General features: G+C 38.3%; 1 non-coding gene across 1 annotated transcript; it reads right to left on the bottom strand.

Annotated features, from left to right (window-relative positions):
- Positions 1-2299: 2299 nt before the first annotated feature.
- Positions 2300-2371, bottom strand: trnaa-ugc. Its single transcript has one exon. It is a non-coding gene; the product is annotated as a tRNA-Ala (tRNA).
- Positions 2372-8177: the final 5806 nt, after the last annotated feature.

Raw genomic sequence — 8177 nt, 5'->3', positions numbered from 1 at the left:
GCTATATGGATAATCATCAAATGAGCACGGATGACAGAAATTACGCTTATCTCCCAGTTGCAGTGACAGCTGAGAAGTTGAGAGACTTGTCTACTTTCTTAAATTTCTCGGGAAAAAAATGGCTGCGGTCAAAAAGTAAAAAATAATTTTCCTTTCCTAACCACTTGTTGAGATGTGAAGGAGATTTCATTTGGACTTGGAAAAAGACAACCACGGTGCTCACAGAATCGAGTGCACTTCTTCAAGGCTTTATTTTCAAAACAAACTTTATTTATAACACATTGAAGATAGGAACAGTCTACTGTGACAAACGTAGGTTTCCTGTACAACACAGAGTCACACCTATTAAGAAAGGATGTTTTCAATGTAGAGGCTACATAGGGTAAACTGAACCATCGATTAGGCTACTCTATTACTCTGGGAAGTAACAACAAAAGGATGATTGTTAAAAATAAAAACAAACAAATATGATTGAAATGTTGAAATTAATAGTAGGCTATAATGGACGGGGAAAGGCAATAGACTATACAAGAGAGCTGAGTCATTAAAATAATAATTAAAGAAAAATCAGGAGTTAAGCAAGGGGCTAGACTAAATTATATTCAGACATAAATAGGCTATACAAAGTTTTCTGGCATGGTGCGTTGACTGTTTTATACTTTTGTTAAATAGAGAAAAAAATGTTTAGTGCATTCCACAACATTTATGTATACAGTGTTTTGTTATGATGACAATATTGTTAAATAGAAATTCAGTAAGCGTGTTTTTCCAAGACTCCTCCTAACTGGATGGAGCTTATCATACAAGGATTTCCATACGTTTTAGAAGGGGTCACGAGCATAAAATAGGCGGTCTGTTGTTTCTTAATTTACGTGGGTCGGCTGTGGAGAAATTACGAGCAAAATTACAGTGCTGCGTTGCTGCGCAAGGATTTGTGGGACGGCATTATCTCTTTTCCTTCGCAAAGGATGATCCAGTGTACCCTAGCTAAAGGAGATAATAAAGGAAACATTAAGGGACCTTTCCTTAGCTTTTAGAGAATTTGACCATGCAGCTCTTGTCATAGCTGCCACTTAAATACTTCCTGGTTGTGCAATCAGTGTTTGTTGTCAAGACAGGCCAGCAGCTGTAAATCTCTTTTAAAATGGTTTAGCAAGCACCTTCAGAGCTTATGTTTGTTTCTTTCATTTTATATAATTACTTAGCCCGTTTTGAAAAAAAGGAACCAAAATACACTTGTTACAAAAATACTATATTATATTTATAACATCACATTAATACAATTACAATAATAAAAACAAATCCTCTTTTGTATTATTCTTAAAAATATAAACATATAGGATATTTAATAAATAAAAATATGAGAAAAATTCAGCTACGTTTACACATTTTTTTAAATAAACTTGTTTGTTTTTCACAGTTTCATGTTTGTCTTTCACAGTTTCATGTTTGTTTTTCCCAGTTTCGTGTTTGTTTTTCACAGTTTCATGTTTGTTTTTTACTTCAACATCTAAGCAGCAGCATGACAAAGGACAGTGTTAAGAAGGCTAGTGTAAATATTAAACTATTAAACAAAAATTACAAGTGTGAAAATGTCTGAATATTGGCCAGCAGATGCCATAGAGTGCCAGCTGCCAAGGGTTGCCACTATGATGTGATCTATATCTAGATAAGAAAAAAATGTATGTTAATGCAAGGTGTGTTGTGATCAGAATGTGATCGTATCTGCCTGTCCACATCAGGAGGAAGTCTGGCTAACATTCGTTACTGATGTTTGTCATTCACGAACTGTGTCAGCAGTGCCACCAGTGAGTTTCTTTGTGATCTGTTAAGAAAATCAGTATGAGATAATCAAGTAAAATCAATGACCATCAGGGAAAACAAAGATTTGTTCATTGTCAAGGACTTGCTTTTCATTGTTATTATTTGATAAGAATTGGTTAGTACTTATAAGAAATGGTTAGGATTTGAGTTAGCAGTCTGATTGCTGAAGGGTAACGGCCACAACAACTGTCACACAAAGATTCCACAAAGAGCTATTTATTTTGATTTCCTTTAATTGTTTTTTGGACTTGGATACTTTTATATACTAGGTGTAATCATTGCCTGCACTCAATGGTTATAGTGAACAAACAGGTCTACATAAACTGCATTAAATGCTGGTTCACATTTGAGTTGTATCTCCATTGTCTATTGTCAACATTTACAATTCACCCAGTGATTATCAAGTCACGTGCAGTTTTTAGCACGGACTCCCGACAGTTTGGTGTTATGCCGAAAGTTGCTCCACTTTAAAACATGGAGATGCCGGGGATTGAACCCGGGGCCTCATACATGCAAAGCATGCGCTCTACCACTGAGCTACATCCCCTGCGGGTTCCTCGTCTACTGTTTACTCATTATAGTTATTACCAAGCGCTGGACCCTCGAAAAGTCTGGAATGAAAAGTTTGTTTTTGCTTGCAGTGTTTTATTTCTAAGCAAGTAGTGTCTTAACTAACTTAAAATTGTCTCAATAAATCGGTTGAGAGACTGTCACCCCCCACCAAAAAAACCCCAACATAAATAGTGGAGGCTCTTCCATGTCCCTCACACCCCTTACAAAAACGCACAATGGTTCAGTCCGCCCAGCACTAGGATTCCTCTCCAAACTGGCTAATCAAGCCGAGTGACTGCTGATGCTGGAGCATCAATGTGTCTTGTGACAGTCATGTCGTTGCCTAAGAAAGAGAAATTGGGGTACCATAAAGAACAGAAAGAAAGGAAAGAGAAGGAAAAGAACTGCTAATTTCCTTCAAAGGAAAGGTGAGCACAATCACATCTAACAGTTAAAATGGTTTAAACTAATATCAGCACCTGTTTAGATAAAAGGCAGTCAACAAGGAATCTAGCTTGGCGCATTTGTGTTATAGGGTACAACATAAATTATTGTCAGTATCATAAATTAATTAGCATCATAAAAACAATGTCATATGTTTATCATTAGGCTATATCAATTATACCTAGCAAAGCTACAGACCAATCAGTTTTCTTGGAATATGGCATCACCATTTGTAGAAGATCCTGTACACTTATTCACTGCCTGGAGCTTTTAATGTTGAAACACCTATACATAGCCAAGAAAGAAATTGTCAAATATTGACATACACAATTGCCCTGGAGGAACATGTTGCAGCCACTACAGCTGGTTCCCGGCTGTTAGCTGAAGCCATCTAATTTAATGTTTTAAAATGTATCAGAAATAAGACCAAATAATATTAAAATAAATAATCAAATGGATACACTGCCTGCACAATTATTAGGCAAGTAAGTATTATATTTTCTATGCACAATTTCCAATTCCAAACCATATAAACTTTCATGCTCATTGGAGTTTTCAAAAAATGCCAATCAGACTGATGCTACACTCTTATAATAATAACTAAACTTTTGAGGCGTGACCACCGAACAATCAAATGTTTTGTTGCGAATAGTCAACTGGGGCGAGAAGTGCATGGAGAAGAAAAGGCACAAATTAACTGCAAAAGACTTGAGTAGAATTAAACGTGAAGCTACCAGGAACCCATTATCCTCCAGTGCCACCATATTCCAGAAGTGCAACCTACCTGGAGTGTCAAGAAGTACAAGGTTTGGCACCTTGTACTTCTTGCTCAGAGTGCTCGGAGACATGGCCAATGTCAGAAGGCTGAAAAACAACCACCACTGTGATTCACAAACAAGATTGGCCAAAGAAATACCTGAGAACAAATTTTTCAAAGGTTTTATGGACAGATGAAATGAGAGTGACTCTTGATGGACCAGATGGATGGGCCTGGATCACTGATGAACACGGCATCACTTCTTATGTCAAGGTGTGTGACTCAGGCACCAGCAAGGTGGAGGAGGGGTACTGGTATGGGCCGCATTAAGGATGCACCTTTTCAGGTTGAAGGTGGACTGAAACTCAACTCCCAAAACTACTTCCAGTTTCTGGAAGATACTTTCTTCAAACAGTGGTACAGGAAGAAGTCCTTAGCATTCAAGACAGCCATGATCCTTATGCAGGACAATGCTCCATCACATGCATCCAAGTACTCCACTGCTTGGCTAGCCAGCAAGGGCCCAAGTTCTGACCTGAATCCTATTGAGAACTTGTGGTGCCTTTTCAAACGTAAGATTTACAGCAAAGTCCTTATATACACACTTTAAATGTCTCCGTTTACAGTCAGGGAAGACAATACACCTCCTTGAACAGCATTTGGGAGGCTGTTATTGCTGCTTGAACGAAAGTTGATCGGGAACGGATCATGAAACTGACAGACTCCATGGATGGAAGGCTCATGGCAGGTATTTAAAAAAAGGCTGGCTAAATTGGTCACTAAATATATTTTAAAGGCATTTTGTGTTGTTACAGTTACTGATATGATTTTTGTAATTTAGTTGCCTAGTTATTCTTACTTTTTCATAGTTAAACATTCAGTTTTGAGGTTTAATTATATTTTGGACTGACTGAGAGCAATGTGTTTCTTCAATGATCAAATTAATCCTGAGGAATACAATTTGCCTAATAATTGTGCATTGTGTGTGTAAATAAGAGTTGTTAATTAATCAGCAAACATACCTAAATAAATAAATCTCTTTAGTTTATTGCTGTATTTCCACATTTAAGTAACATCAGTATAATGTTAGGTGCTTGATGGACCATCATCATGTGTTTTAGAACATGAACTAAAGCCATTTTTGTCCTCATGCCCTGCTCAGGTGTGTAAGCAAGAGCGTACAAACAGCTAACTGCAACTGTATTGCTTTTAGCCTGTTAATGTGTTATTTCTCCATTTATAAGTTACCCACCATGTGTGATTACACAAGAAACACTGGAAAGCACTGTTTATGAGCTGTTGTTGCTGAGTGGTTAAGGCGATGGATTATAAATCCATTGGGGTCTCCCTGTGTAGGTTTGAATCCTCCTGCTCGGATATTCAGGCTTTGTTCAGACTGCAGGCAGGTTACATTTGTATCTAGAATCAGAGCATGGACTGAAAATAACTGTATGGTGTTGGTGATGCCAGAGAACACAGACCTGGGGCCTATCCTACGAAGCAAGTTCAACATACCAGTATATCTTTCAGTTATCTGGCTTTGCTAAACCTAACAATTGCGATCATGCTAAGCGGTCACAGGATGCTGGTTATCAACTAAGTAAGTCAATCCAGCCATGAGCATGTGCTTTTAGAAGGGGCAGGCAGTATTTGCTGCATATGACCACTCACAATGTCTACAGTCAGCAGACTGTGGCATATTTTACAGATGAAAGCAAACTCTTACTAGACAAATTAATTTAAACATGTAATGCATGCTAAAAGCAACACAGCTGCCACAGGAAAACCGAAGTGAAGCCATATATGTCACGGGTTAGCTGAGTGCAGACTGAGGTGAGGACCCAAACGCAGACAATGGCAAGGCGAGAGGATGCAGTTTATGGTGGGGATTTATTAATTAAAAAAAACTAAACTGAAACAAGCTTACATGGAGCTCCATGCGGAGTCCAAACAAAGGTAATCCAAAACAGGGAAAACAGAGCACAAGGCAGAACACTCACAGGACGTGACCAAGAGTGGAGACACAAGCATGCATACATATACACAGGGACTAACGAGCGGGGCGGGAGCAACACAGGTGAGTGGGATCAGGGCTAACGAGGCAGACCGAGTGTATGGAAAACAGAGAGACACTTACAGATGCAAAACACCATACATTAACAACAACCACCACCACCACCGGCTGAAGGAAGGACAAAACAGAACTCAGATTAGACATGGGCACAATAACACATAAGAACACAGACCAGAAGAAAACACTAAGACATGAACTAATGTACAGGACTAAGAACTAACTAAACCAGACTACACAGAGAAACAAAACAGACTTAAACAGGAAAGACATGAACACAAAAACCACATTCCTAACAATATATGTCCTACTACTTGTGGGTGCAAGCGCCTCTTGATGGGGTGAGGACCTCTGTGTGATAGCAGATTGGCCCTATGCTACAACTAACCTTGTGGTGCAATGGTAGCGCATCTGACTCCAGATCAGAAGCTTGCGTGTTCAAATCACATCAGGGTCAAACAACTAAACCTATTTCCCTAACACTGACAAGAGCTTAAACTGTGCACCTCATTGTGTGTTTGGGTGCTATGTTAAATGTAGCACTTGGATTGACATCATCTCTCTAAGATAATAACAACATACAATAGTAGCTCGTCTGACTCCTGATCAGAAGGTCAAACACTTGTATCTTCCTGTAGTTGTGTGGGCAGTATGTTGGACTGTGCATGTTGAGTTTATAATTATTAATGACTCATAGAGAACATTGACATTGATGCTTTTTATCTGTATTTTGCTCTTCATTTGACCTGTTTACAAAAGTTTTGGTGAAAAACAATGACCTCATCCCAGGATGCTGCCACTTTTGTGCATCTAGTCCAAGAAGGAGAAGACAACAGGAGTGTTTCACCACAACACATTATAAAGCAAGGTGTTCAAGGCAGCCTCTGTTGTGGACACAGACACATTCAGATATGTGAGGAGAATATGAATGGTATGAGGCACTCAAAGTAAAGACAATAATTGGAGATGATCCTATACGATGGCAAAAATAATGACAAAGATAATCACACAGCAGGTTTAAAATGTTATTATTTGACTCCACACACACACACACTCACACACAGACACACAGTAACACAAAAACACACATCATTTTTTCATCATCCATTATGATGTCCTTAATAATAAGTTACATATAAGACTTCTCCTTTGTTTTCCCTATTTAATAGTATCAGGTCCTCTGGTTTTTCAAGCATACAAAGTGCAACAGATGCATATTGTTTGGGGGCTTGAGCGGGAGGGAGTTGAACAGATACACAAGAAGGCGTTGGCATATTTATAGCTTAAACAGAAGGGAGGAGAAGAAGAAGGACGTGGGGGGTCGGAGAAGATAATGACAGAGTGGGAATAAAGATAGACATTTATTTTTAAAACCATCTGTTTGGTGTTGAATGAGCATTGTTAGGCCAGGAATGCCAGGTCGAAAAGCTGTACTAGTCTTGTTTAACCATGTATCTTTTTTATATGTATATGCCATTTGAACATTGTATGATATTATTTGCAAGACTGTAAAGTGGGAGGACAAAAAAGAGAAGGAGAAGAAAAGCATTTGTAGACAAACTAAATAACAGTGGACAGGGGGAGTCAAAAGGGAGAATGAGATGATGAGAAAAAAAATAGGAAGTGTGTGAATTTATATAACTATTGATTAAAATATTTAATTATAATATTAATAATATTTAATAATAAAATAACTTAGCAAGGTTGGGGCAAGCCCAGTACATAGTGTATGCATAATATCAGGTACAGTATTAAAGCTGCACTGAAAGCAGTAAGGCAGACAGAAAAAGAAAGGTATTCTTTGGAAATTGAAATAGGAGTGTGTATCAGGAGATGCGTGTAAGCTAAAAAGTGTTATGAGCTAAGGGCAGCACTCAAGGTGATGTCTTTTTCTTCCCTTTGTCCTACTAGAGTTCTTAGTTTCTAACAATTTATTACATCTGACAACAGTAAGTCCTCCATTAACATTTAATGAAAATGTTCCTTTAATTTGATGTTTTAGTTTCTCAATTTGGGAAACAAGCTTTCTCAAAATGTTCTCTTGCTGAGAGTTAGATGAGAAAATCGATACCACTCTCTCACCTGTCCGTTAAATATCAAGCTACAACCGGGAGGCACTCTCTCCAAGTAACAAAATCCTCTTACCAGCACCTCTAAAGCTTCTTAATACAATATATCTTGTTTGTTTAATCCAAACAAATGGGGAGTTATATACTGGGCTGTAATGAACGAAGAAATTGTGTAATGGATTTAACAAATAATAGATACTAGACACCTGCAGTCATTCGAACATACCAGCAACACAAAACTGCTTCCAAATCAACATTTTATATTAAGAGCTAAAGGTAGATTGCGTGTCTGTGAGCATGTTTAAAGGACTGCATGCACGCATCCATGTGTGTATTATATGTGTGTACAGCCACAGTTTCCACAGCAGACGCAGCTGTCTGACACGTTGGACTGCGCCTATGTCACTGACTCTATTTCAGGACCCTGTGTTGTTCAAAAGGTCAGATAAAGAAGCATAGG

The sequence above is a fragment of the Micropterus salmoides genome, unplaced genomic scaffold (genome assembly GCF_014851395.1).
Source record: "Micropterus salmoides isolate LMB-PRFRI ecotype aquatic unplaced genomic scaffold, ASM1485139v1 Ms_hic_scaffold_5, whole genome shotgun sequence".
Classification (NCBI taxonomy): domain Eukaryota; kingdom Metazoa; phylum Chordata; class Actinopteri; order Centrarchiformes; family Centrarchidae; genus Micropterus; species Micropterus salmoides.
This window is presented reverse-complemented; position numbering and strand designations above follow the sequence as displayed.